Source organism: Sapajus apella, unplaced genomic scaffold, assembly GCF_009761245.1.
Source record: "Sapajus apella isolate SASKATOON/1434 unplaced genomic scaffold, GSC_monkey_1.0 scaffold31, whole genome shotgun sequence".
NCBI classification, from domain to species: Eukaryota; Metazoa; Chordata; class Mammalia; order Primates; family Cebidae; genus Sapajus; species Sapajus apella.
In genome coordinates this window covers 15,378,276-15,403,491 of record NW_022436971.1, presented here as the reverse complement: position 1 = coordinate 15,403,491, position 25,216 = coordinate 15,378,276, and the positions used below count along the sequence as shown (strand labels likewise).

The 25,216-nt window shown below is 53.5% G+C and overlaps 2 long non-coding RNA genes across 2 annotated transcripts; one reads left to right on the top strand and one right to left on the bottom strand.

The window, feature by feature from the left end:
* Positions 1 to 4,519: 4,519 nt before the first annotated feature.
* On the bottom strand, positions 4,520 to 14,616 carry LOC116562039. The gene is made up of 3 exons (XR_004273720.1): positions 14,524 to 14,616; positions 8,754 to 8,759; positions 4,520 to 4,530 (listed from the first exon to the last, which is right to left on the bottom strand). It is a non-coding gene; the product is annotated as an uncharacterized LOC116562039 (long non-coding RNA).
* Positions 14,617 to 16,288: 1,672 nt separating this feature from the next.
* On the top strand, positions 16,289 to 23,075 carry LOC116562038. Its single transcript, XR_004273719.1, has 3 exons — positions 16,289 to 16,491; positions 21,770 to 21,879; positions 22,874 to 23,075. It is a non-coding gene; the product is annotated as an uncharacterized LOC116562038 (long non-coding RNA).
* The last annotated feature ends 2,141 nt before the right edge of the window (positions 23,076 to 25,216 follow it).

The following is a 25,216-nucleotide window of genomic DNA, read 5'->3' as shown; positions in this document are numbered from 1 at the left end:
CCATTGCAGGGAGCTGAAGAAGAGACCCATGTCGGGGTCAGGTGACAGCACTGTGCCTGACACCTTGGAAGACCCAGGGGCTTTAGGACTGTCCGGAAAGAGGCCTGGGGTGGCAGATAAAGGAAGGATGCATTTCTGGGAGAAAGTCACCCAGTGCTTGTCACAGCTCAGTTACTCATTAATGAAAAAAAAAAAGGTTCTGGTTTATATATCAGCCATGTAAACTTGGCTAATGTGAGTCTTCCTTGCAAGCTACTGTGTGTGCCAGTTCTGGCTTGGCAGTGAGGTTTCTGAGATGGGTTAGCTGACAGGTAAATGCTACCTGGAAGGCCTCTTGGAGGTTAGCCAGCTGGCTTCAGTCATCAGTAGCTCAGTAAGCAAAAGGTCATGTTCAGTTCAAGTGCAAAGATTGTGAAGCTCAGTGGTGAAAAGCCAGATGAATTCAAGTCACGTGAGCTTTTCTCCAGCGTTTGCAGCCTGGACTAGGGCTGGGCTCATGATGTGAGCTGGGGAGAAAGAAGAAAGAAGACCTATGTTACATATCCACGCTCTCCTCTCTATGTGCCAAAACCAAGTGCAGCTAGGGGCTGGTCATTCCTTCATTCCAAACTGTGCCGCTTTTCCGCCGCTCCTTGAGGCCTATGCTATGTGCAGGATGTTGACCTGACCTCTGTGTGGGGCAGAGAGGTGAGCTGACCCAGTTCTTGTCCTGAGGTCCTCGGGGTCTAGAGGGGGCTGAAATGGGGATGGAGAACTGAGCTGTGTGGGAGGGGGTGGACATTGGTCCTGCCAGGCTCTTACCTGTCTTCACCTGCTGTCCCTGGTGTTCCCTATGTTCTGGGGGTAGCTGCCACAGGGCTAGCCTGTGGCAAGGCCAGGTCTCTGCCAGCAGTCAGGTCCATGCAGCAATCTGGCAGTGGAAGGAAAAGGGTTTTGGGGTCAGACACAAAATTTCCACTCTCCCTCTTCCATGCTTTCCTTTTCTGGGCAAGTTGCTGAACTTCTCTGTGCCTTAGTTTTCTCACCTGTAAAATGGGTTCTGAGAAACGTATCTAGTAGAGCACCTCGTGCCTGATTGCTTAATTCAGGGTAACTCCTTTCCCACAAAGGGCACCCCCTCCACCCCATCTGCTTTGCTTCTCTGATGGACAACCTGATTCAGAAACCTTTTTCCACCCATGGAAAAGGTCCAGGGTAGTGAGGGCTTGCGGGCTGAGTAAAGCCAGGGAGGTGAGAACTGGGACCTTCTGTTTGCCTGATCCATACCCCAGGTCAGATTGCCACGAATGCTGCATCACATTACACAGTTCTGGGTTCCACTGTTGCTGGAAGTTTTGAGAGAATGCACAAGGAGCTAAATCAAATTAAAACAAAATTGCAATCACTGAGTTAATGACTGTGACAGTACAAATAATTCACAACCAAATTAATGTAACATTAAATCTCATCATTGTACTAATAACCTTTGCATGGCAATACAAAAACAACTGTTTGGGGGAGGAATGATTTATTACATGAGAGAACAGAGTTTTGGGAAAGTCTCAGGCCAGGCACAGTGGCTCACGCCTGTAATCCCAGCACTTTGGGAGGCCGAGGCAGGAGAACTGCTTGCGTGGAGGAGTTTGAGACCCACCTAGGCAACATGATGAGACCTGGTCTCTACAAAAAATTAAAAATTAACCGGGCATGGCGACTCATGCCTGTAGTCCCTTGGGAGGGTCTTGAACTCCTTACCTCAGGAGATCTGCCTGCCTCTGCCCGCAGCTACTTGGGAGGTTGAGATGGGAGGATCACTTAGTGTGGGAGGTTGAGGCTACAGTAGCCATGAACGTGCCATGGCACTCAATTTGGGTGACAGAGTGAAACCCTGTCTCAAGAGGCCAGGCACAATGTCCCACACCTGGTAATCCCTCTGGAAGGCCAAGGTGGGAGGATCACTTGAGCCCAGGAGTTGAGACCAGCCTGGGCAACCTAGTGAGACCCGATCTCTGAAAAAGAAAAAAAAAGTCTCAGAATTGCCTTCTGGGATCTGAAAAGGGAGAGAGAGGAGCTAAGGTTTCTAAAGGGCCTATTGTGTGCCACAAGGCAGGGGTGACAGTCCTTGCCCTTGGGAAGTACTTGGCTCACATGGTAGGACAGCCGTATTTGCAGTGACTATGAAGTGAAGGGGCCTTAGGAGTCGAGGGTTATTAGGAAGGCTTCCTGGAGGCGGAGGTTTTGAGTGAGCCTGGAAGGATGAGTAGGCTTGAGTAGGATTCAGTGGATCTTGTTCTGCTTCCTTGTCTCCCTCCCTTCTGCAGCCGGCTACAGTCTGGCCCTTGTTCCTTCTTTGTCCCTCTGATGCTTTTACCAAGTGACCTTCATGTCGCCAGACCCAAAAGTGCGTCCTCAGGGCCTTGTCTTTCCTGACTCTCAGCAGCACACACTCCTGGAAACTTCCATTGGCCTCTGGGATTCGTCCTTCCCTGGTTACCGCCAGCATCACCAGCTCCCCTTCTTTGTCCCCTTTGCTGGGTCCCCTCCCCTCCCAACCTCCTGCACCTCAGAGCATGGCACGCCTGCCTTCCTATGCTCCTGGCTCGGCCCACCAACGATGCTGACATTCATGGCTCTGTCCCGGCCCTCCTGGCTGCCACACTCAAGTATCTCATTATCTGTGAAGCGCTTCCTCTGGGATGTCTAACAGACAATTTTATTGTTTTGAGATGGAGCCTTGGTCTGTCACTCAGGCTGGTGTGCAGTGGCATGATCTTGGCTCACCGCAACCTCTACCTCTTGGGTTCATGCGATTCTGCTTCAGCCTCTCAAGTAGCTGGGCTCACAGGTGCATGCCACCACGCCTGGCTAATTTTTGTATTTTTAGTAGAGACGGTTTCACCATGTTGGCCAGGCTGGCCTTGAACTCCTTACCTCAGGAGATCTGCCTGCCTCTGCCTCCCAAAATGCTGGGATTACAGGAGTGAACCACCACACACAGCCCATTTTAAAAAACTTAATACAGAAAAATGCACACATCATAAGAGCACAGCTCAATGCATTTTCTCAAAGTACATGCACTTGTGAAGTCAGCTCCGCCCCCAGATGGAGAAAGAGGACATCATCAGTGCCCAGGAAACCCCTCCCGGCTCCTCTCAGTCCTGACCACACTAAGGTGCCACCATCTCCACTTCCATCCTTCACTTGCTGGGTCTGGTACTTCATGCAGACGGGATCAAGGATGGTACACTTTTATTTTTTTTGAGATGGAGTCTTGCTCTGTAGCCCAGGCTGGAGTGCAGTGGTGCGATCTCGGCTCACTGCAACCTGCGCCTCCCGGGTCCCAGTTCAAGCAATTCTCCTACCTCAGCCTCCCATGTAGCTGGGATTACAGGCACAAGCCACCATGCCCAGCTAATTTTTGTGTTTTTTAGTAGAGACGGGGTTTCACCTTGTTGGTCAGTCTGGTCTTATACTCCTGACCTCATGATCCGCCCGTCTCAGCCTCCCAAAGTGCTGGGATTATAGGCGTGAGCCACCGCACTGGGCCAAGGATGGCACACTTTTTGGTGGCCGTTTTTTGGCTTCTTTGGCTGAACATCGTGCCTGTGAGAGTCCGTGTTGCAGGAGCTGTAATCCTCCTTTTTCGTTGCTGGAGAGGGTATTCCATTGTTTGACTATCCCACAGTTTGTTCATTCTGCTTCTGATTGGCATTTTTGTATTTCATTTGTAAAATTGTGAATAATTCCATTAGAGGGAACTAATGGCTCCGTTTTGCTGCCTACTCCGCAAACCGACCCTGCCCACAGGAACTGAACTTGCAAATGGGGCAGGTGACATGTATTTTGGTGGGGCCCTTCCATGGCGTAACCTAGTAGAATGCCTAATGTTGGAACTTCAGGCATCACAGCCTGCCTCTTTATTTTAAATAAATGAGTGCGTGAATAAATGAAGGAATAAATGAATGAATGAGAGGAGGGGTAAGTGACTAAATGAATGCATATCTGAGACAAGCATTATTGGGTGGTCACCTGTGCCAAACACCACTGGTCATCTTCATACATGCTGCCATATGTCATCCTCGCCACACCCTTTGATGGGATGGTCACCTTGATTTTATGAAAACAATAGCAAGGCCCAGAGAATCCAGGTCATTGAATCATTGAACTCCTCTGAGCTCTGTTTCCGCATGTTTGAAATGGGTGTCCGCAGAGCTCAGCCGGTTGTTGGGAGGATGAGGGGGTGATACATACAAAGCCGGCAGCGGTCCTGGCACAGGAAAGCGCTCACCCACTTCCTGCCCATCGTTGTTCTGGGTTGTGCTCATGTAGCCTGTAAGTGGCCTGGCCAGGGATATAAATCCACAGCCCTCCGTCATCCCCGCATACCTCTGCCACCCCATGCTGCCTGTCTCTGGGAGATTAGGCGCATGAAGGGGTCTTGGCCATGCCTTTCCAGCCATGCACTCAGAGTGCAGAAGGTGAGGGGTCCCTGAGCCTCCTCCGTCTGCTCCCTGTCCTCACTCGGGGCTGCGATGGTGCAGCTCTGTAGGGCTGCAGGCCTGACTCTGGTGCTCTTCCTCTCCTCGCCTTCCTTATCCAGAGGATGAGGTTGAAATACAATTGTAGTGTCTGTCCTCACTAATTTCATTTTCTGTGTCTGGAGTAATAGGTGCCCTCAAACTCATTATGCTCATTTGAATTCAAATAATAAGCAGCCGAGCGTGAGGCCGGCATGGGGGCCGGGGCCGAGCTCTGAGCAAGGCCTGGCTGCCCCAGCTGGAGAATGGCTGGGCGCTTCTGAGGAGTGGCCTCCTCTGCCGGGAGCTCGGGGTAGGTCAGCTGGTCAGCTGTGACCAGGCAGAAGCTGATACTGACCTGACCCAACCTGGGCAGGCCCAGGAGAGTTCCTCTGCAGACCTTCACCTCGGAGAAGCAAGCAGGAGTGAGAACAGTGCCGTGGGGGCCGGGCCAGATCATCGGTCCTTTGGACGTCTTCTTCCATAAATTTACATCACACTCTCTGGCCAACAGGTGGAAGTCAGTTTCCAGGGGGACCAAATTGGCCCTAATGTTTGTTCACATTTGGTACTGAGAGGTGAGGTGGGTGTGGGTGACATTTCAAAGGGGACTCCTTTAGAGGGATCCCTAAATGAGACCAGATCACTCCCTAGTGGGTGGAGACATCCTCAGCCCAAAGGCATGAGTGGTGGGAGAGCGGTGAACAGTGGCTGCCAGGTGCCCCAGGTACCCAGACGATGAAGGCCACGCTGGCATTTCCCCTGATGGTTCCCAACCTCAGCCTGGGAGCGTCGCTGTCTCCGGTGCTTCCGGAGCCTTGTCTTTTGGCTGCTGGCCTTTGCGTAGTGTCCACTTCTGTGTCCAATTCTCAGGAGACTGAGGTCTGGCCTAGGCGGGTCTCTCCTCCGACTCAGTTCCACGCACGGGATTTGACCCCTGGGCCCAGATAAGACACAAGGTCTTTCCACAAGGCCCTCCCAGAAGGTGGAGCTCTGAGTGGTAGGATTTTAACAGTGCAGCAGGAGAAGAAGGGCTCCAGGATGACTGAGGTTTAGGTGTCACTGGGTTGAAACAGTTCCAGAGGCTTCCTTCCTGCAGGACTGCTCAGAGCCTTTATTGGCTGCTGTATTGTGTGTTCACACACAGGGAGGGAGAGAATGGGGCTTTCCCCAACACTCAGACCTTTGCTTCCCAGAAGTCTCTCCAGGAGAAGAGCCCCGCTTCCACTTCAGAAACACTGGCCCAGAGGAGCCCTGGGAGCCTGCCCCCCGTTTCTCCGGAGCTTCACGGTTGTGCTTCCTGCTGAGGGGAGGTGCCCAGGAGGCCCGGCTCTCCTCCTTGAGGACACAGCTCTGCTCTTACCCTCTGCTCAGCGTGTCTCCAGGGCCCTCGGGGGAAAGTCCAGTCCCCTCTCCCTGCCCCTCCAGGTCCTCCTGCTCTTGTGTGATTCCCTGTGTGCCCCTACATCCTGGGCAAACCAGGGGTTCCTGCTCTTACAGGCTGCCGTATTCTGCTCATGCTGGGCTCAGGCCTGGATGCCCTTCCCCTCACCTTGCACGTAGTTCAGGTTTCATGTGTGCTGCACCCCCTTCCAGGAAGCCCTCCTGACTGCCTTCTGCTATCTTTTCATTTCACTGCTCCACAGCATTTTGTACCAAACCCAAAGGCCTTCTGAGCTGAAAGCATCACACACCCTGTCAAGATGCAGGCCCCTGGGAAATCGTGCAACATCCTATTAATCCCGGGGTCCCCACTGCCTGCATGGGGTGGTGCTGAGTGGATGCTCTAGGAAATCCAAGAGCTTAAACCCGGGTTTGCCTGGTGGGCCCTGTGGCTTTGAGCAAATAGACTGAAGGTGCTTACTGTATAGAGCTGAGCAAGGGGGAGCCATGCAGGCAGGGGAGAGGAGGCCGGCATGGGCAGGGGAGAGGAGGCCGGCATGGGCAGGGGAGAGGAGGCCGGCATGGGCAGGGGAGAGGAGGCCGGCATGGGCAGGGGCTCCTCGCTAGAGGCTGCTTGGATTTGAGGCGGTTCCCTCATGCCCAGCTCCTCTCCTTCTTTCCCGTATTCACCGTAGACATTTGGGTCTCCTCTTCCCTCTGCCCCAGGACCACCTGTGCAGACCACCCCTGCCTGCCAGACCAGTCTCAGGGCATCTGATGGCTTCTCTGCCTGCTCTGCCCACATCTCGGTCCGCACCCCTGGACATCGGGACCCTGTCCCATGCAGCCCACTCACTGTATTTGCAGGCCTTCCTGGAACCCTGACCCTGCCAGGCGAGCTGGCTGCAATCTTGGGATGCCAGAACCTTCTTGCCCGCCTCTGCCTGCCCCATTGCTGCACCCTGAAGTGCCCCCACCAGGCTTTCTGAAGCGGGCCTGGCCCTGAGGCCCCTAGCCCACCTCTCCGTGGAAGTGTTTCCTGGCTGGTCACCCCATCCTTTGGAGCCTCCCTTCTTGGGGCTGCAGGAAGTGTGGACTGGGCCACCCAGCACTGAGCTCCACCCTGTCCCAGGCTGTGGTTCTTTTTGTTTTTTTGAGATGGTCTCCCTCTGTAGCCGAGCCGGGAGTGTGCAGTGGTGTGACCTCGGCTCATTATAACCTTTGCCTCCCAGCCTCAGGCAACCCTCCCACCTCAGCCTCCCAAGTAGCTGGGACCACAGAAATGTGCCACCATGCCTGACTATGTTTTCTTATTTTTGATAGAAACAGGATTTCCTCATGTTGCCCAGGCTGGTCTTGAACTCCTGAGCTCAAGTGATCCACCTGCCTTGGCCTCCCAAAATGCTGGGATTACAGGCCTGAGCCACTGCGCCCGGCCTGGTGGTTCTTTATCAGCACGGGTCCAAGACTTCGACCTCCCTATTGCAGGGCAGATACGGATGTGTGCCACCAGGGTCATGGCCTCCACCACCCGCGTGCACAAGGGGCACAGCCTCCTGCAAGTGTGCCACATGGCAACCTGGACCAGGAATCTCCCCAGCCCAGTGAGGGGCCAGCCTCGTCTCCATTCTACAGATGAGCAAAGAGAGGTGCCAAGAGGGCGCGGGATGCCCAGGTGCACGGAGGGGAGGAGGCAGGGTACAGCCGAGCTGCCAGGCCAGGCACAACTTCCCGATGAACAGAGTGGTGTGGAGCCACCCGCCACTCATGTTGCTTCTCTCAGTCAATCAAAACGCTGCCGCAGCGGGCTTTAGGATGCGGTGTGTCGGTGCGTGTGGGTGTGTGCAGGGCGGTTACTGAAGTTAGTCATAAGCGCCTGCCCAGGAGTCGGAGACGGGGGATGAGTCTCAGCTCTGCCATTTCTTAGCTGTGTGACATCTGGGCCTTGATTTCTCCACATGGAGACAGAGGAGCCCTTCCTTTTCTGTCCCCAGAAAAAGTGCCGGCCACACTCTCCTTGGTATGTCAACAGGGACGCACCTGCTGTTTAGTGGGAAACTGTCTTTCGTGGGCTCAAAGCCCTGCTTTTTGCTGGGCAGGATGACTGTGCACTGTGAGTTAGCCTAAGGGTCAGGGCTGGGAAGACACCAGCTCCCTGGGAGGCCTGGATTGGAGTCGTGGCTCTGCCTGAACTTGCTGTGTGACCTTGGGCAGGGCATCTGCCCTCTGTGGGCCTCAAGTGCTCCATCTTGACAGTAAGGCTTTGTCCACCCACGCTAGCAGTCCCAATCCACGACAGGGATGCTCTAGGTAGAGACGAATGGCCTGCATTGGCAGGGGTCTCCGGGCATGTCCGTCCCACCGCAGGTCCCAGGAGGAGCCCCAGCCTGGCTGGCTGCTTCTAAGAATAGAGCAGACAGGGTCTGGGCGGGGCCGCCAGCGGGCAGCTCCTGCACGCAGGGCCCCGGGGCCTGAGCTCATCAGCGAAGAGGTAATTATGTGTGTGCTTTGTTCCTGCACAAAGGCGCTCTCAGAGAACTTCCGAGAGGCGCTGCTTCCTTGCTGATTTGATTTTTTCAGAACTGGAGTGTGAAAGTCAAGCTGAACCTGCCTAATTGTGCCTGCGAAGGCTATTCAGAGACTGCTCTTGGAAAGAAATCAGGACAATTAGCTCTTGGCTGCAGGGAGAGGGGGAGCCAGCACATGATGATGAATGTCAGCCTGTCCCTGGGGGAACCAAAGGGCAGAGCTGGGCAGAGGAGGGTGTCTGCAGCTGCCTCTGGGGGCCAGGGCTGAGCCCACCACCTGCTCCAGGCACCAAGCTCTGTGTGTGGGTGTGGGGCAGGCAGGCTGGGAGCAGAGGCCAGATAGGACAGCAAGCTCAGGGCTGTTCCTCCCAGCTTGGTGGGGGTTGGTTGTGTGACCTTGGGCAAGTCACGTAGCCCTCTTGGCATCAGTTTCCCCCAGGTCTGCAAAATAAGAATGAGCAGATGGGGCCCGCAGGCGGGGGCTGTGGGGTCCGGGGCAGATGGTGCCTGAAGGTTCTGAAGAGGGAAGTCCTGCAGCCAGACGAACAGACTTGGGTCCCTGGACACTCAGTGGCCGGGCTGTCAGAGCACAGCTATGGAGCTGGCCTGAGTACATCTGGGCTCCACCTCACAGCTGTGTGTGAAATCACCTTGTTCTGTTTTCTTATTTGTGAGTAGAGGTCATATCATCTGTCCACATCACTGCCTAGGTGTGTGGACTGCTTCACACACTCGGACGCCTCAGAACAAGGACTGGCAGTAAGTGCTCAATACATTTCATCATCATCATCGTTGTTATTTTTGACACAGACGGTCACTGTAACGTCCACATGACGCAGCCAGTGCTGTGCGACGAGTCCACTCAGGAGCACACAGGGCTGGGTCCACTTAGCGCTCACGGGCGAGGCGAGCACGCGGGCTTGTGATTGGATTGGTCTCTGCTTGAACCCTTTTAGTTGCCGAGTAGTTTGAATGCCATCCCTGGATAGAAGATACAGTAACTTAAGGGCTACTTATAGATGCAGGGACTAGGAGACGGATGTGGGTGTGGCCAGAGAATCCAGCCCCGGGGACCACCCAGTTCTGATCTGGGTGGCCAGGGCCCTAGAGAAAGTGTCCCTGTCACTTACAAGCCAGGGCCCCCACTATCCCTCCCTGGTCCTGCAGTCCATCTGGGATGTGAGGCGACTCAATCAGGCTCAGTTTTACAGCCAGGTGCCTGGGGGCCAGCTGCCACGGGCTGCCATCACCAACTGGGAGCATTCCTCATTCTCAGCTGGCTTTACCCTTTGCTGTGGCAGCTCCTTTAACAAAGTGTTTTGAATTCTGCTGCACACAGGGGACCCCGCTTTACTCTTTTGGTTTCCTTTTGCTTTTGAGATAAGGTCTTGCTCTCTTGCCCAGGCTGGAATGCACGAACCCAGCTCACTACAGCCTCAACCTCTTGGGCTCAAGCGATCCTCCCACCTCAGCCTCCTAAGTAGCCAGGACCACAGGTGCACGCCACCATACCTAGCTGATTTTTTTAATTTTGTAGAGATGGGGTTTCACCATGTTGCCCAGGCTGGTCTCAGACTCGTGGGGTCAAGCGATCTGCCCGTCTCGACCTCCCAAAGTGTTGGGATTACAGGCGTGAGCCAGCGCGACTGGCCTCTTTTGGTTATCTTCATCAGAACACTTGCAGGGCCTTTGAGAGATCCATCAAACACATTTCCCTTTCGGCACCTTCACCGAATCCTCTCGGATGAAATTTCCAGCAGGAGAGGAACTGAGGTAGAGCCACATGGGGTGACCTCTCAATTAAAGGGCTCTGTAGCTGACGGTCCCAGAACAGGGGACCTGTGTGGGAAGAAGCGCAGACCTAGGCGAAGCCAACAGGGGTGAGGACACGGGGCAGGGGTCACATTTACCCGGCTGGGGACCAGCTGTTTCTAAGGCCCTCACCACTCCTCTGGACAAAAGGGGTATAAACATTGTAAAGCCTGCGGGAAATAAAGGTTTTAAGCAAGGTCTGGAAGTGTCACGTGCCCATGGGTGTTCCTCATCATCAGCGCTGTCATCCTCTCCTGGGTGATCAGGGTGATGAGTGACCCAAAACATGGAAAGGCAAAGAGATTAGGGAGATGGCTTCACCCAGAGAGACTGGATGCGGCCTTCCAAACTGGAAGAGCTGTGCTGTCAAAGCTGCATGTGATTCCCTGGAATAAGTTCGGGGATCCAGGGCCTGCCGATTGCTTCCTGGTCCCTGTGCACACCCCGTGGTGACTCCGTGTAGTGCTTCACAGCCCTGTTGCTGAGGAGCTGGGGATGGGCCGGGAAGGAGGCTTGGACTGGGTGCCTCGAAGCGCCAGGCAGCAGCCACATCAGAGGCATGTGAAGGCAGGAAGGGCAGCCAGCGGCCTGGGGGAGCACAGCAGCTGCTGGTGACAGTTTGCTGGGTTGCCATGGGGGCTCTGGAAGTTCCTTCTGCCCCGAGGTTTGGCTGAGCTCGGCGCGGGCAGCGTGGAGCACATCGTTCCATCTTAATGCCTTTCCCATAAAGCCTTAAAGATGACAGGCCCCATTTCCTGAGCAGAGCTGAACAGTTATTTTACACTTCATGTAATTGATTAAAATGACTCCTCTAAATTAACCAGGCCTTGCAGAGCTGAGTGCGGGAGAGTGGAGTCCGGAGACTGGGGCTGGCTGCAGGGGCACGCTGGGGCCCACAGCCCTTCTCCCGGGCCCTGTTGCCCACCAGCCCGGCTCGCACCCCCGGGTCCTGGTGGCTGGTGCGAATGGGTCAGCCGACTGGCTGATGAATGGCTTCTGTGCCCTGCGCCCGAACACCAGGCTGCCCTGAACAGGGCCCGGTCTCTCAGGGTCAGGGTGGGTCAGGGGCGCCGCATGTGCTCCCCGAGCTCTGTATACAAGTCTGACAAGTGGGTGAGCTGTCTGGCATCCCAGTCTCTGTTAATCATCCATGCTGCCCCTGGGGGTAGAGAATTATGGTCACATTTTATAGCTGGAGAAAGTGAGGCCTGTCTGTGATGTGTAGCTAGGAGGCAGAGAGGCAGGGGCCAAGGCTTAGCCTGTTGTCTACAAAGCCCATGCCCTGTTCCCTATGGCACGCTGGGCGCTTGCATGTTCCTACGGAGCAGTGCCTCGTTGTCACATTCTATTTACTGAGCAGTGATAGAACACGCGCTTTGCCCCCGCCCGTGTCCTAAGCACTTCACAAGCATGAGCGTGTCTAGATGGTGACAGTTTGCTCATGGTCCCTCTCTGAGGGCTTTTACCCCGGCGGCGCTGGAAACGTGGCAGTCAGTCACCACTGACCCTGTTAGGAAACAAGTGTGTCCGTACATTCCACTTATGATGGGGACAGGCCATGGTCACTTTGCTGGGGCCAGTGTCAGCATGATGGCAGATGCCTTGAGAACAGGGCACAGAACTCTGCCTTCTGGAGCAGGATGTCAAATGTTGTTTGGTTCATGCATGTGACACCTGTCAAGAGCCCTGTCACAGCCGCTCTGAAAACAAGCCTGGACTGCCACTCTCCCACCCCTGCATGGCACCTTCCCGACTGTGTTTTATCTGCCTTGGTTTTTCTGGGTCTCGTGTAGCATCAGAAATGATCATTGATAAACGAATGAACCAATCAAGGAATGAATGAGCCAGTGAAAGGCAAATGACTGGACGTGAACGGTGCTCTTGATGGAGTTGGGAAGAAGCTGGTCCGAGGGCCCAGGACAGCCTCTTGCCTTGAATGCCCAGGTGCTGGGATGTCACTGCTCGGCTTGGACATGCCTCTCGCCCTGCCTGGCTACAGCGGACAAACAGCGGGGTGGTGGCTGTGTGTCCGTGCCTGTGTGGAGGATGTGGTGGCTGGTGAGTGTCAGGCTCCGAACAGAGTGCCCTGCCTTGTGTTTTTCTCTTCTCTCAGGGGCTGTGCATAGTCCTGAGCAGGTGCTCTCGGCGGGCGTGTTGGTGGGAAGGTCCTCTGTCCCTTGCTCATCCTGTGTCCTGGCTGTGCCTCCTTGTGTCTGCTCTCTGGGCCAGGAGGAAGTGGAGAGGTGGGATCAGGGCTGATGTCTCCAGCCTGGGTGGTGGTGCACTGGACCATGAGTTCCTACCACGAGTTCTTCATAGCAGAGATTTATGACCTGCCTTTCCTCATTTTCCAAATTGAAGATAACTTGACCATTCTGACTTCTCTTCCCACACAAGGCCATGGGGGCCACCTCTGAGATGTAATAAGCCCTTAGGCCAAATGTCTGCTTGGCCAGAGGAATTGTCTCTGGGGCTTTCTTGGAAATGACTCTCAAAGCATCCAAACTACAGTGTTAGGGGGAAAAGCGGGTTCTCTACCCACTTGGGCTCCGTGTTTGAGGGTCTGAGAATTTCACAGTCAACAGATCAACAGTAGAAAAGACAAAGGCTGTTTTTGTTTTTATCATAGAGATGGGGTCTCATGTGATTCTTTTGCCTCACCCTCCCGAAGTGCTGGGATTACAGTCCCCAGCCCCTGGACCCGGCCTGCCTGAAGAGACAGAGTTTATTCATGCGCACAAACCCTCTTGGCTGTTTTTTCTCTGCCCTCATGCTGCCTCAGTCATCAACACAGAAGACCCCAGGGACCAGATGTGTGGGGGTTCCTCCCTACTGCCAAGCATTGGGCACCAACTGGCTGTCCTCCAATTCACTGCCAACATTACCTACCTGGACAGGGTGTCAGATCCCACAGGCTGGGGCTCAGTCCCTAAGGCCACTCTACCCCCAGCAGATACTAGTCACAAGTCAGCCTCCAGAACTTCTGACCAACTGGCTTCAAATTGGGGTTCCCACACCCCCCTCTTTGGATTTAAATAATTTCCTAGAGTGGCTCCCAGAACGCGGGGAGACCTTTGTGTTTACAGGTTTATTATGAGGGATATTGCAAATGATACAGATGGAGAGGCTCATAGGGCGAGGTGTGGGGGAAGGGACGCAGAGCTTCCATGCCCTCCCTGGGCGCCACCCTCCAGGAACCTCTGTGTGGTTCGCCATCTTGAAGCTTGAGAGCCCAGTCCTCTTGGGTTTCTATGGAAGCTTCATGATGTCAACATCTCTTCCCCCAGGATATAGGGCGACACCCTCTCTGGGGAGGATTTTAAGACCCACAGTCAGAAAACGGGGGAAGATTAGAGTCCTGCCGAGAAGTTCAGAGAGATTCTGTCTCCTGCGGCCTAACACCCGCCGTTACAACCGAAGACTGTAACAAGGGCTATGAGAGTTACGAGCCGGGAACCATGGATGAAAACTATATGCATATAACACATACGTGTATAGTAACACTGGAGAAGTGGAGGGGGTTTATCCACAGCAGGGGCCCCAGCCCCCAGGCTGCAGACTGGTACCTGTCTGTGGCCTGTTAGGAACCCGGCCTCAAGCAGGAGGAGGGTGGCGAGTGGGCACGACCGCCTGAGCCCCGCCTCCGTCAGAGGTGCCATTAGATTCTCAGAGGACCGTGACCCTGTCGTGAACTGCGCGTGTGAGGGATGTAGGCTGCGCAGTCCTAATGAGAATCTAGCGAATGCTGGATGATCTCAGGTGGACCAGTTTCATCCCGAACCATCCCCCGCACTGTCGGTGGAAAAATTGTCTTCCAGGAAACTGGTCCCTGCTGCCAAAAATGTGGGGGTGGGGGCCTGCTGCTCTGAGGACTGAGCAGGGGATGGGAGGGAGAGAAAAGGTGTCTACTGAAGAGCAAATGGAAAGACAAACCGGCTTCCAGGGGACCAGCGTGTGAGATGAGACAGTCTGTGACGAAGCTGGCTTTTGCAATGACAAAGACTGTCCCCTGGACCACACTTGACTCAGTCTCCTGGGACTCTTTCCCGCCAGGCCTCACTTTTGCACTTCTGTGTTTGTCTTTGCATTGTCCAGTTTTAGCGTGAATCTTGCTAAGTCAGTTGAGTGAGAAGTCTCCCACCTGCTCTCTGATCCCCCTTGATCCTCCTCTCTCGTCCCCCAGGTGCTGTCTGATTGCCTGGCCTGCCTTCAGCAAGAATCCTGCGAGGTCAGTTTAGCCAGAACCCCCTCTCCGGGTGTCCGCTCCGCTGACCCCAACCTGCTCCTTGGCTATCAGTTCCCACTTTTCCTCGCTGTGTATGCGGCTGAGCGCAATCTCTCTCCCCCACTGCAGGATCGCGTCGGTGGTTCATACACCTATGGCGATAATTCCTTCCCCCTGCCCCTGACGCCCCCAATAAACGGTGCCTTCTTGCCATCATTAACAAACGTCATTGAATCATTTTTCTTTAACAGCAGGTTCAAGAGATCTCCTCCACCTTCCTCCTGGCAGGATATGCCCTCCGCCCCAAAAGAGAATTTATGGCAGTTTCGCTCTGGACCTCCTTCCTGGGAGTGAAGCTGCCCCTTTCTGAAGAGGGGGTTTATGGCAGCCTCGCTCCCAGAAGTTTCTGCTTTTAGTCAGATAAGGGAAACTCCAAAAAGCCTTCTTTCGGGATCTGTTGAATCTCAAATATCTTCAGTTTAACATAATCTTGATTCCAGCACTGGGGGTTGGAGTGGGTCCCACACCAGTCTCCTATACACCCTACCTGTCCCCACAATCAGCTGAAAGATGCGCCGGCCCTCCAGCCCCCACCCTGTTGATTCATTTCTTCCCTCTCTTTTCCCCTTTTCTTTTCCCGTTATCCAGTCATTCCTTCCTTCTTCCTACCCACCCACCTGATCACCCAGTCATTCTTCCATCTTTCAATCCAACCTTTCCTCAGTACCCAGCCTGTGCAATGTACCATGGACTCCTTCAGGCAGTGGCTCCCAAAACCCAGCATAGAGCGGTACTCAATAATACCCGTTTCATCTGTTATTCAACAAACACTGGTCACTTGCTGCTTTTCTTTATTATTATTATTACTTTTTTGGAGATGGAGTCTCGCTCTGTCACCTAGGCTGGGGTGCAGTGGTTTGATCTTGGCTCACTGCAACCTCCGCCTTCCGGGTTCAAGCAATTCTCCAGCCAGGATTACGGGCAGGTGCTGCCATGCCCGGCTGATTTTTTGTTTGTTTGTTTTTTGTATTTTTAGTAGAGACAGTTTCACTATGTTGGCCAGGCTGGTCTCAAACACCTGACCTTATGATCTGCCCATCTCAGCCTCCCAAAGTGCTGGGATTACAGGCGTGAGCCACTGCACCCAGCTTATTATTATTGTAATGTTTATTTATTTATTTATTTAGAGACAGGGTCTTGCTCTATCACCCAGGCTGGAGTGCGGTGGTACAATCATAGCTCGCTGCAGCCTCCACCTCCTGGGCTCAAGCCATCCTTCCGCCTCAGCCTTCCAAGTAGCTGGGACTACAGGCACATGCCACCATGCCCAGCTACTTGTACTTTTTTGTAGAGATGGGGTTTTCACTGTGTTGCTCAGGCTAGTTTCAAACTCCTGGGCTCAAGCGATCCTCCTGCCTCAGCCTCCCACAGTGCTGGGATTACAGGCGTGCGCCACTGCACCTGGCTGCTTCTCTGTGCAAGTTCCCAAGTTGAAGCACTCCCTTCAGGCGTCGTGTTAGATGTGCAACATGAGGGGAAGTCTTAGATTAATTGCTGCATGCAGAATTGCTCTCAAAGACAAAGACAGTCTTTGCTCTAGAAAAGTGCTCACAGGCGCTGTGAAGGCCTAGATGTTCCCTGGCGGCAACTCAACAGAGGAGCCAGCAAAATGCTCTGTAGGGGGCAAGTTCTGGTTTTTGCTGCAGAGACAGTAAGAGATGCAAAGCCAGGACGGTGAGGGTGAGCTGGGGTCGGGGAGGCACCTTGGGCTCCCCAGCAGAGGGAGGGCATTTGAAGATGGGGGCAGCTGCTCCTTGGAATCTGACAGGCATGGCCACAGAATATGTGCCCCTTTCCTGGCCCCTGCAGGTCTGCACAGTCCTGAGTGCTCGTGCCGCGCAAATGAGTGTCTGAGCTTGGAGAGCTGGCCTCCGCACTGGGCTTCCTGAGGCCAGGAGGGTGCCAGCCAGCCCCTGGGGATCTGAGGAGGTCTGGGAGCTGGCTTTGAACTTCTGCCCACGCTGGAACTTGGGGAGAAGAGGGAGATGTGAGTCAGGTTTTCCTAGTTCCTGAGGGCCTGGGAGGCCTTGGCTGGCATCCAGTTTACATAGAGAGTGGCCCCATCTGACTGTTCTGATCCAGATTCTGGTAACCGAGTGAGCTAGGCCACGGGAGCAGCCAATGTCCCTGCTGTCCCTGAAGGCCGCATGGGAAGCACCTGGGACTGGGGCTTAGGCTTTTCAGAGTGAAGAGGGTGCCTTTCCCTGCCTACTTCCTGGCTTTAAAGTACACCCCAGACATCCCCAGACTCCCAGAATGAGCTCCTGCATCTGCCACGACCCCTGGAGACACTTCTGCCTTCCAGGACGACCCACCCCCAGTTTTCCCAATTACCTTTCACGTTTCCTCTTTGGACATGGAATTTGATTTTGAGGCTCAGCAAGTGGCTGGAGACATAGAGCATAATGTATCATGACTTGGGAGTTGACTGGCTTATCATGGAAATCAATGTTCTCCCACCTCGAGAAGGGGTTGCATGGCCAGGTCACTTTGATCTTGCCCTGTGGTGAAATCAGATGGCCCCTGGCTCATGGGTGCTGGAACCAGGGGGAAGTTTCAGGGTGAGTCAGGAATGCTGGAGAGGTGGGGGTGAATGGGCTGTGCTGTCAGCCTTGTTTTCCTTTCGGGAAAGAGAGCAAGAAAGGAGGGGGACAAAAGAGAGAATGATGCCAAGGAGGCGCCTGGTCAGCGGATGAGCTCAGCCCCTGGGTGACTGCAGTCATTCGGCAGTGGGGACAGACACCAGCCCTGGCTGGGAGGTGGGTCATTTATGGCCTGGGTCTCCCCCCACTCCCTCCTCCTTCTCTCCAACCTGCTTTCCTGCTGCCAGAAGTGGGTGTGCAGGCTCCTGTGTGCCGGGGCACGGCAGAGGCAGCATAGGAGACTCCATGGGGCCTGTGTGCCGCGCTCCCCCCACCCGCCCCAGCCACAGCCCTTTGAGAGCTCAGCAGAATGAATGCCTGATTAGGAATCAGATGCCAGAAAGAAGCTGTGTCTATTCCAAAATCAAGAGGCTGGGAGAGGTGGTGCCCTTTAAAAGGAGAGAAGAGAGAAGTGGCCATCAGGGGCTTGTTCCCTAGCAGCCCAGGCACCTCCAGGCTGCAAGCTCCTTTGAGATGCGGGGCCCAGCCCTCGTCAGGGGAAAAGTGGGTGACTCTCCACCTGGAGCGGACCCCGCACAGGCTGAGCCAATCATTACAGGCTGCTGGGCCGCACAGAACCCAGGCAGCGAGCCTGTGGCGGGGCAGGGTGTGGTTGGCCCAGCCTCCTCACTGGTGAACAGTCAGCTCTGCCCCCAAGGGCTGCCAGGGAATTAAATGAGGTAAGGTATCAACACAGAGCAACTCCACGCTGAGAGCCACGCAGTACCCAGCAAGGCTCAGCAAAGGGAAAGAGAAGTCAGGCGGGGCCCGTGGGCTGACGTGGGATTTGGCGGCTGCTGTTGTCTGCATCTCCTGCCCTCCTCCTAAGCCTTGATTCCAGGGCAGTCCGGCCCCTTGTGTCAGCTGGTGGCATCTCTGCAATTGTTCCTAAAGAGGGGCGTGTGGGTCGAGTGAGGTAAGCAGGGCCGGGCAGGGTGGTGCCCACTGGTCAGTGTCAGAGTCTCCCTAATGTGGTCCGTAAGACAGAGCCGGCGTCGAACAAAGGAACAGCGTGATTTGGGAGCTGCGGCAGCCTCTGTCCTGAGAGCATCTGGGTCAGGACGACACGGATGCCACTCCAGGATCCCTGGCATAGGGAGCCAAACAGGGCAGCCGGGCAGAGGCAGGAGTGAATAGTCACAGACACCTCCCAACCAGCAATGTCCCTGGAACAGTCTTTCTTATTTAAAAATATTGAGTGTCAGTTACGCATCAGGCACTGTTCTGGACATGAGGTCTCAGGAGCAAACAAAATAAACAGCAACTTGGCCCTTGTGTTGCTCAGGATAAAGAAGAGAGGACAGGGAGCTGTGAGGTGCCCCCACCTGGCCAGAGGCTGGGAAATCACAGGAGGAGGTGCTGCTTGTTTAGAAAACCAGACCAAGGGGCCCTGCCAGTCCAGGCCTGGCCAAGGCCCAAGGATGAGAGAAAGCACAGCTCCTTTGGGGTCTGCGTGCATTTTAGCATGAGTGCATTGAGAGGGGGGACGTGTGTTAACAGAGCATGGGTTTGGGAGCCAGACAGACTTGGGCTGAGTCCTACCCTATCTACTAACTAGCCTGCTGGGTCACCTTGCACGGGGTGCAATTTCTCTGCTCTTAGTCATGGATGCTGAGGCCCGCCTGTCTGTCAAGGGTCTGCAGAAAGTCAGATGAGCTAAAGGAGGCCAGGGCTGGCACCATGGTGGTCCCTGGGCCGTGCCTGCTTCCCTCCCACTTCCACTGCCTCCACCTGACGCTGCTCTGGAGGGACCAGGGTGGGCGGACAGAGGGCGATGCCCCATGCCACGCTCCTTCTCTGTTCGTCAGTGATTTATAGGAAGCCGGCTCACACGCGCGCTCAGGGAAGACGGCGAATGCCCTTTTGTTTTTAGTTCAATTTTTTGAGCAGAATGCTCCTGAGGCCAATAGATTTTTTCAGTAATGAAATTGTAAAAATAATTGAATTACACCTTTCTAGCTTCAAGGACAATCTGTGCCCTTTCCCCAGCCCTCCGCGAGACATGAGCGAGCGTTCGCCTCCTGCTCGGTCGGCCCCTTCCCTCTTCCTTCTGTCTGTGGTGCAGCCTTCGAATATAATCCCGGCGAAGGGAGGGGCTGGGTGAGCTGTTACTGCACCCAGGACTGCTCATATCAGCTACGAAATGAAATGTGGGGCCCTTTGTTGAAAAACAATGAAGAATTTCAAGACAGTGGCAGCAAAGACTTGAGCTTAGCTCATGGTCCATCTGAGCAGGGGCCTAGCGTGACCACACAGGTCACACCCTCTGATGCCCACCCCTCTGAGTCCCGGGGAACAGTGGTAAATCAGCACACAGGAAATATCTGTTGAATGGAAAAGCCCATCTCCTTCAGCTTCCTCCGTGTCTGTCCTCTCCTCCCACCCCCGTTTGACTTTCTCTCTTCTCATAGCACTGGACAGCATGGACTCTGGCTGCCTGGGTTCAAATCAGCCCAGCACCTCCTAGTTGTAAGCTCTTCAATAAGTGACTTAAACTCTCTGTGCTCAGTTTTCCACATCTGCAAAATGGGGAGTTGAATAGACTCTACCTCCAAGGATCGTTGTGAGATTGAGGTGTATGAAGCTTGCCCAGCATGAGCTCCATAGTAGGCCCTCGGGGTGTCCGCCACGATGATTATTCTTTTTTTTTTTTTTTTATGGAGTCTCGCTCTGTTGCCAGGCCTGACTGCAGTAGCACAATCTCGGCTCATTGCAACCTCTGTCCCCTGGTTCAAGCAATTCTTCTGCCTCAGCCTCCCTAGTAGCTGGGACTACAGGTGCTCACCCCCATGCCCAGCTAATTTTTGTATTTTTAGTAGAGATGGGGTTGCATCATGTTGGCCAGGATGGTCTCAATCTCTTGACCTCATGATCTGCCTGCCTCAGCCTTTTGAAGTCCTGGGACTACAGGCGTGAGCCACCATGCCCAGCTGATTATTCCTTCTCTTCTCTCTTTTCCATCTTCCTCTCCCTCCATTACTTGGTTCCCCTGTCCCTGGTCCCCTTTCTCCCCCAGTGGCATCTCCACATGTACAACAGTGGCAAGTGCCCAGCCTGTTCTTGCAGCCTGATACCCTCTGCTGGCTTCGCCAGTCGCCCCAGGAGCATCTGGACCCGCCGTGTCCTCTGGCTCTAGGGATAAGCCAGCTCCAGCCCACTGAAACCCCTGTCTATCCCTCCTCCCTCGGCAGAGGCCCAACGCAGTCAGGCCCGTGGCCGGATGGGAGTAGCTCTTCCCTCCGCCCCTGGGCAGGGCTCTGCGGAGCCTGGGAGCCTCGCCTGGAATCAGCCCTCATGCCTCAGGAGAGAAGGAGAGCGAGGAGAGAGGTGATGGGGCTCCCTGGGCACCCCGCTGCACAGTCTCCTCTGAGCTCCTGATCGCCTCGCAGCTGGGAGGCCTGCCCAGAAGAATTCGGTCTAACCCAGTTCAGCGAACTTGAAGAGAATGAGGGCCCGCGCCGGCCGGGGAAGGCAGCATTCCTGCCCTCCGGAGCCCTTGGCCTGGCACGGGTTGGTTAGGGCCTAAATCTGCCTGGGAGGCCGAGTGGCAGTTGGGCTGGTTCTGTGGGGGGTGTGCTCCGTGGGGGGCGTGATCTGGCAAAGCCTTGGCGGTGGGACTGTGGAGGCACCGTTGACTGAACAGTCAGTATAATTCCGCTGTGGATGAGCTGTGGCCCCCGCAATTCACACGTGGAAGCCCAAGCCCCCAGTGTGGCTGTATTTGCAGTAGGGCAGCAATTATGGTTAAATGAGGTCGTATGGGCAGGTGCCGAGCCACTAGGATTAGGCTCCTTAGGCCCACTGCCTTCTCTCTGCCACCTGAGGACACCAGGAGGAGGCGGCCGCCTCCCACCCAGGAGGAGCCCTTGCTGGACCCTGGGCCCTGGCTGCACCGTGACCTTGGGCTCTGGTCCCCAGAACTGTGAGAAGTAGACTTCTGCTGTTTGTGCTGTCCCGTCTGTGGCCTGAGCTAAGACAGCGGCGCCTGGGGAGAAACAGTATCTGAGGAGCTCCTTGGTGCCAGCTGCCCGGGCCCAGCGGCAGCAGAGGAAAATGGCCATGGCCGTCCCCCGTCAGCTCCCTCTCCAGCCGGGCCTTCCGTGGGCTCCCTGGGCAGGCGGGGCCCTCCTGGCTCTGTGTCCTTGGCGAAAGCGGGCCCACGAGGACCTGTGGGGTGGAGTGAGAAAGACACATTCCCCGAGGGGTCACTGTCTTCAGAAGACCTCAATGACTGTAGACTACTGAATTTTTTCCTTAAAAAAAATAAAAAGCTAGGTATGGTGGCTCATGCCTATAATCCCAGTACTTTGGGAGGCCAAAGGAACACTTGAGGCCAGGAGTTCCAGACTCGCCTGGGCAACACGGCAAGACCCCATCTCCAGCTCTACAAAAAAATCTAAAACTTACCCGCGTGTGGTGGCACATGCCTGTGGTTTCAGGTATATGGGAGGCTGAGGCAGGAGGATCACTTAAGCCCAGGAGCTAGAGGCTGCAGTGAGCTATGACTGCACCACTGCATTCCAGCCTGGGTGACAGAGTGAGACTCAAAAATGATAAAAAGAAGAAAAAAACGTTCCTAGCTGCTGTAAAGTTCCTCTTATGCAGAACCTCCTCATTTTACAGAAAATTTGGAAACAGGGAAAAGAGAAAGAAGAGGAAAAGATGCCGAAATATACCTAGAAAGGCCCTGTGAACATGCAGCTGGGTTTCCTGCTACTCCTTCCTCTACGCAGGTGGGCTTTTTCTTATTTAAAATGTTTATTTAGATATAACTCACATGCAGCAAAGTGCACAAATCTGAAGTTTGTAGTTAAGTTTTAGACATGTACACACTCTGCGCCCACCGCCTCTGTTAGGATAGAGGGCAGTGCCAGTGCCCAGGGGCACCGCAGGCCCTGCCCAGCCTCACACTCTCTTCAGCAAACCCGGATTCTCACTCTGTTCCACAGAATAGTTTGGTCTGTTCTTAAACCTCATATACAGGAACCATGTTGTATGTGGTCTTTGTGTCTGGCTGTTTTTTTTTCTTTTTTTTTCATTTTAAAAATTGTGTTAAAATACACATAAAATTGATCATCTTAACCACTTTTAAGTGTACGGTTCAACGTTATTAAACACATTCATAATGTGGTGTAATCATCACTGCCATCCATCTCCAGATCTCTTTTCATCTGGTAAAACTAAGCTCCATTCTCGTTAAACACTCTCTATTCCCTCCTCCCCACAGGCCTGGTAACCACCATTCTACTTTCTGTTCATATAATTAAAAAAAGAAATTTATTTTAGTTTTTGAGATGGTGTCTCGCTATGTCCCCCAGGTGGGAGTGCAGTGGCGCGATCTTGGCTTACCGCAACCTCTGCCTCCCAGGTTCAAATGATCCTCCTGCCTCAGCCCCCTGAGTAGCTGGAATTACAGGCACGCACCACCACGCCCAGCTAATCTTTTTTTTTTGATATTTTTTAGCAGAGACAGGGTTTCACCATGTTGACCGAGCTGGTCTCAAACATGTGACCTCAAGTGATCCACGTACCTCAGCCTCCCAAAGTGCTGGGATTACAGGCGTGAGCCACCGCTCGCCTTTGTTCCTATGAATTTGACAATTCTAGATACCTCCTATGGGCGGTTCATACAGCACTTGTCTTTTGGTGTCTAGCTTATTTCACTTAGCATGATGTCTTCAAAGTTCATCCATATTGTAGCATGTCCGAATTTGTTTCCTTTTTTAGGCTGAATACTATTCCATTATGGATATCGTGCATGTTGCTCATGCATTCATCAGTCAATGGACACTGGGGGGTAGCTTCTGCCCAAGTTTTAGACACTGTGAGTAATGCTGCCGTGAACATGCGTGCACAAATATCTCTTCAATACCCTGTGTTCAGTCCTTTTGGATATATGCCCAGAAGTGGACCTCCTCATCACATGGTAATTCTACTTCTAATTTTTTAAAGGAACCACTGTACTGTTTCCCACAGTGGTTGCACCATTTTACATTTTGCGTCTGGTTTCTTTTGCTTCATGTTGGTCAGGAAGATTCCTGAATGTCATGTACAGCACACGTTTGTTTCTTTATAATTGACGTGTTAAGGATTCCACTGTATGAATGAAACCCAATCTATTAATTCCACTGTTGATGGACATTTGGATTGTTGCCTACTGTGGCTGTTAGGAATGAAACTGCCACTAGCTTTCTTGTACACATTTTCTGGTGGTCATAGGCACCTGTTTCTCTTGCGGGTATATTTAGGAATGGAATCGCTGGATCATAGGGTAGGCAGTTTGGTAGATATTAGGTGTAAATTTTGAGGTCTTTAAAATAGTACTGACTGGGCCAGGTGCAGTGGCTTAGGCCTGTAATCCCAGCACTTTGGGAGGCTGAGGCAGGTGGATCACCTGAGATCAAGAGTTTGAGACCAGCCTGACCAACACAGTGAAACTCCGTCTTTACTAAAAATACAAAACTTAGCTGGGTGTGGTGTTGGGCGCCTGCAATCCCAGCTACCTGGGAGGCTGAGGTAGGAGAATCGCTTCAACCTGGGAGGTGAAGGCTGCAGTGAGCCGACATTGCACCATTGTACTCCAGCCTAGGCGACAGAGCGAGACTTTGCCTTAAAATAAATAAAACAAAATAGTACCGATCATCACATAAAGTTTTGAGGTCTGCCTTTTTCACTTAACATTAAATCATTACTATTTTTAAGTTAGAACTTTTATTTTGAGATAATGATAGATTCCCATGCAGTTGTACGGAGTCACACAGAGAGATCCAGTGCACGTTGTCCCGCATTCTCCCATAGGTGGACATCTTGTGGACCTATAGGGTAACATCACAGTAACTGTACTGACATTGATCCAGTACCCTCAGCTCTCGCTGGCTTTCTTTGCATCCATTCCTGTGCATGCTCCTCTAGTTCCATGCACTTTTATCACCTGCTCATGTTTGTGGCCCCACCCCCCACCACAGTTCCAATGCCACAGGGATTCCCTTCCCTCCCCATCCCTTCCTTCTTTGATTCTGTTCCCCAGGCTGGAGTGCAACAGCACCATTTCAGCTCACTGCCACCTCCGCCGTCCGGGTTCACGCAATTCTCCTGCCTTAGCCTCTCAAGTAGCTGGGACTACAGGCACATGCCACCATGCCTAGCTAATTTTTGCATTTTTAGCAGAGACAGAGTTTCTGTCCATCTTGGCCAGGCTGGTCTTGAACTCCTGAGCTCAGGTAATCTACCTGTTTCAGCCTCCCAAAGTGCTGGGATTACAGGCGTGAGCTACCATGCCTAGCCATCCCTCCTATTAGTTTCTAACGCAATCATCTACCCAGCCTCTGGCAACCACCAGTCTGTTCTCTATCCTGATACCTTTGTCACCACAAGAATGGTCTGTAAAGGGAATCAAGTAACTGGAGCCTTTGGGGATTGGCTTTTTGCAGTCAGCATAGTTCTCTGGAGAGTCATCCAGGCTGCTGTATGCTGTGGTTTGAATGTTGGTGCCCTCCTAAATTCAGATGTTGGAACCTCATACCCAATATAATAGTTTTAAGAGGTGGGACCTTTGGGAAGTGATTAAGTCATGAGGGCTCCAACTGCATGAATGGAATTAATGCCTTTATAAGACAGGGAAAGGGAGTGCGGCTGCCCCTTTCACCATTCGAGGACCCGGCACCCAACTGCTGTCTGTGAATCAGAGAGCACTCACCAGACACCGAATCTGCTGGCGCCTTGATCTTGGACTTCCCAGCCTCCAGAGCTGCGAGCAATAAGTTTTTACTCTAGAAATGATACAGTCTAAGGTATTTTTTTTTTTTTTTTTTTTTTGAGACGGAGTTTCACTCATGTTACCCAGGCTGGAGTGCAATGGTGCAATCTCGGCTCACCGCAACCTCCGCCTCCTGGGTTCAGGCAATTCTCCTGCCTCAGCCTCCTGAGTAGCTGGGATTACAGGCATGTGCCACCATGCCCAGCTAATTTTTTGTATTTTTAGTAGAGATAGGGTTTCACCATGTTGACCAGGATGGTCTCGATCTCTTGACCTCGTGATCCACCCGCCTCGGCCTCCCAAAGTGCTGGGAT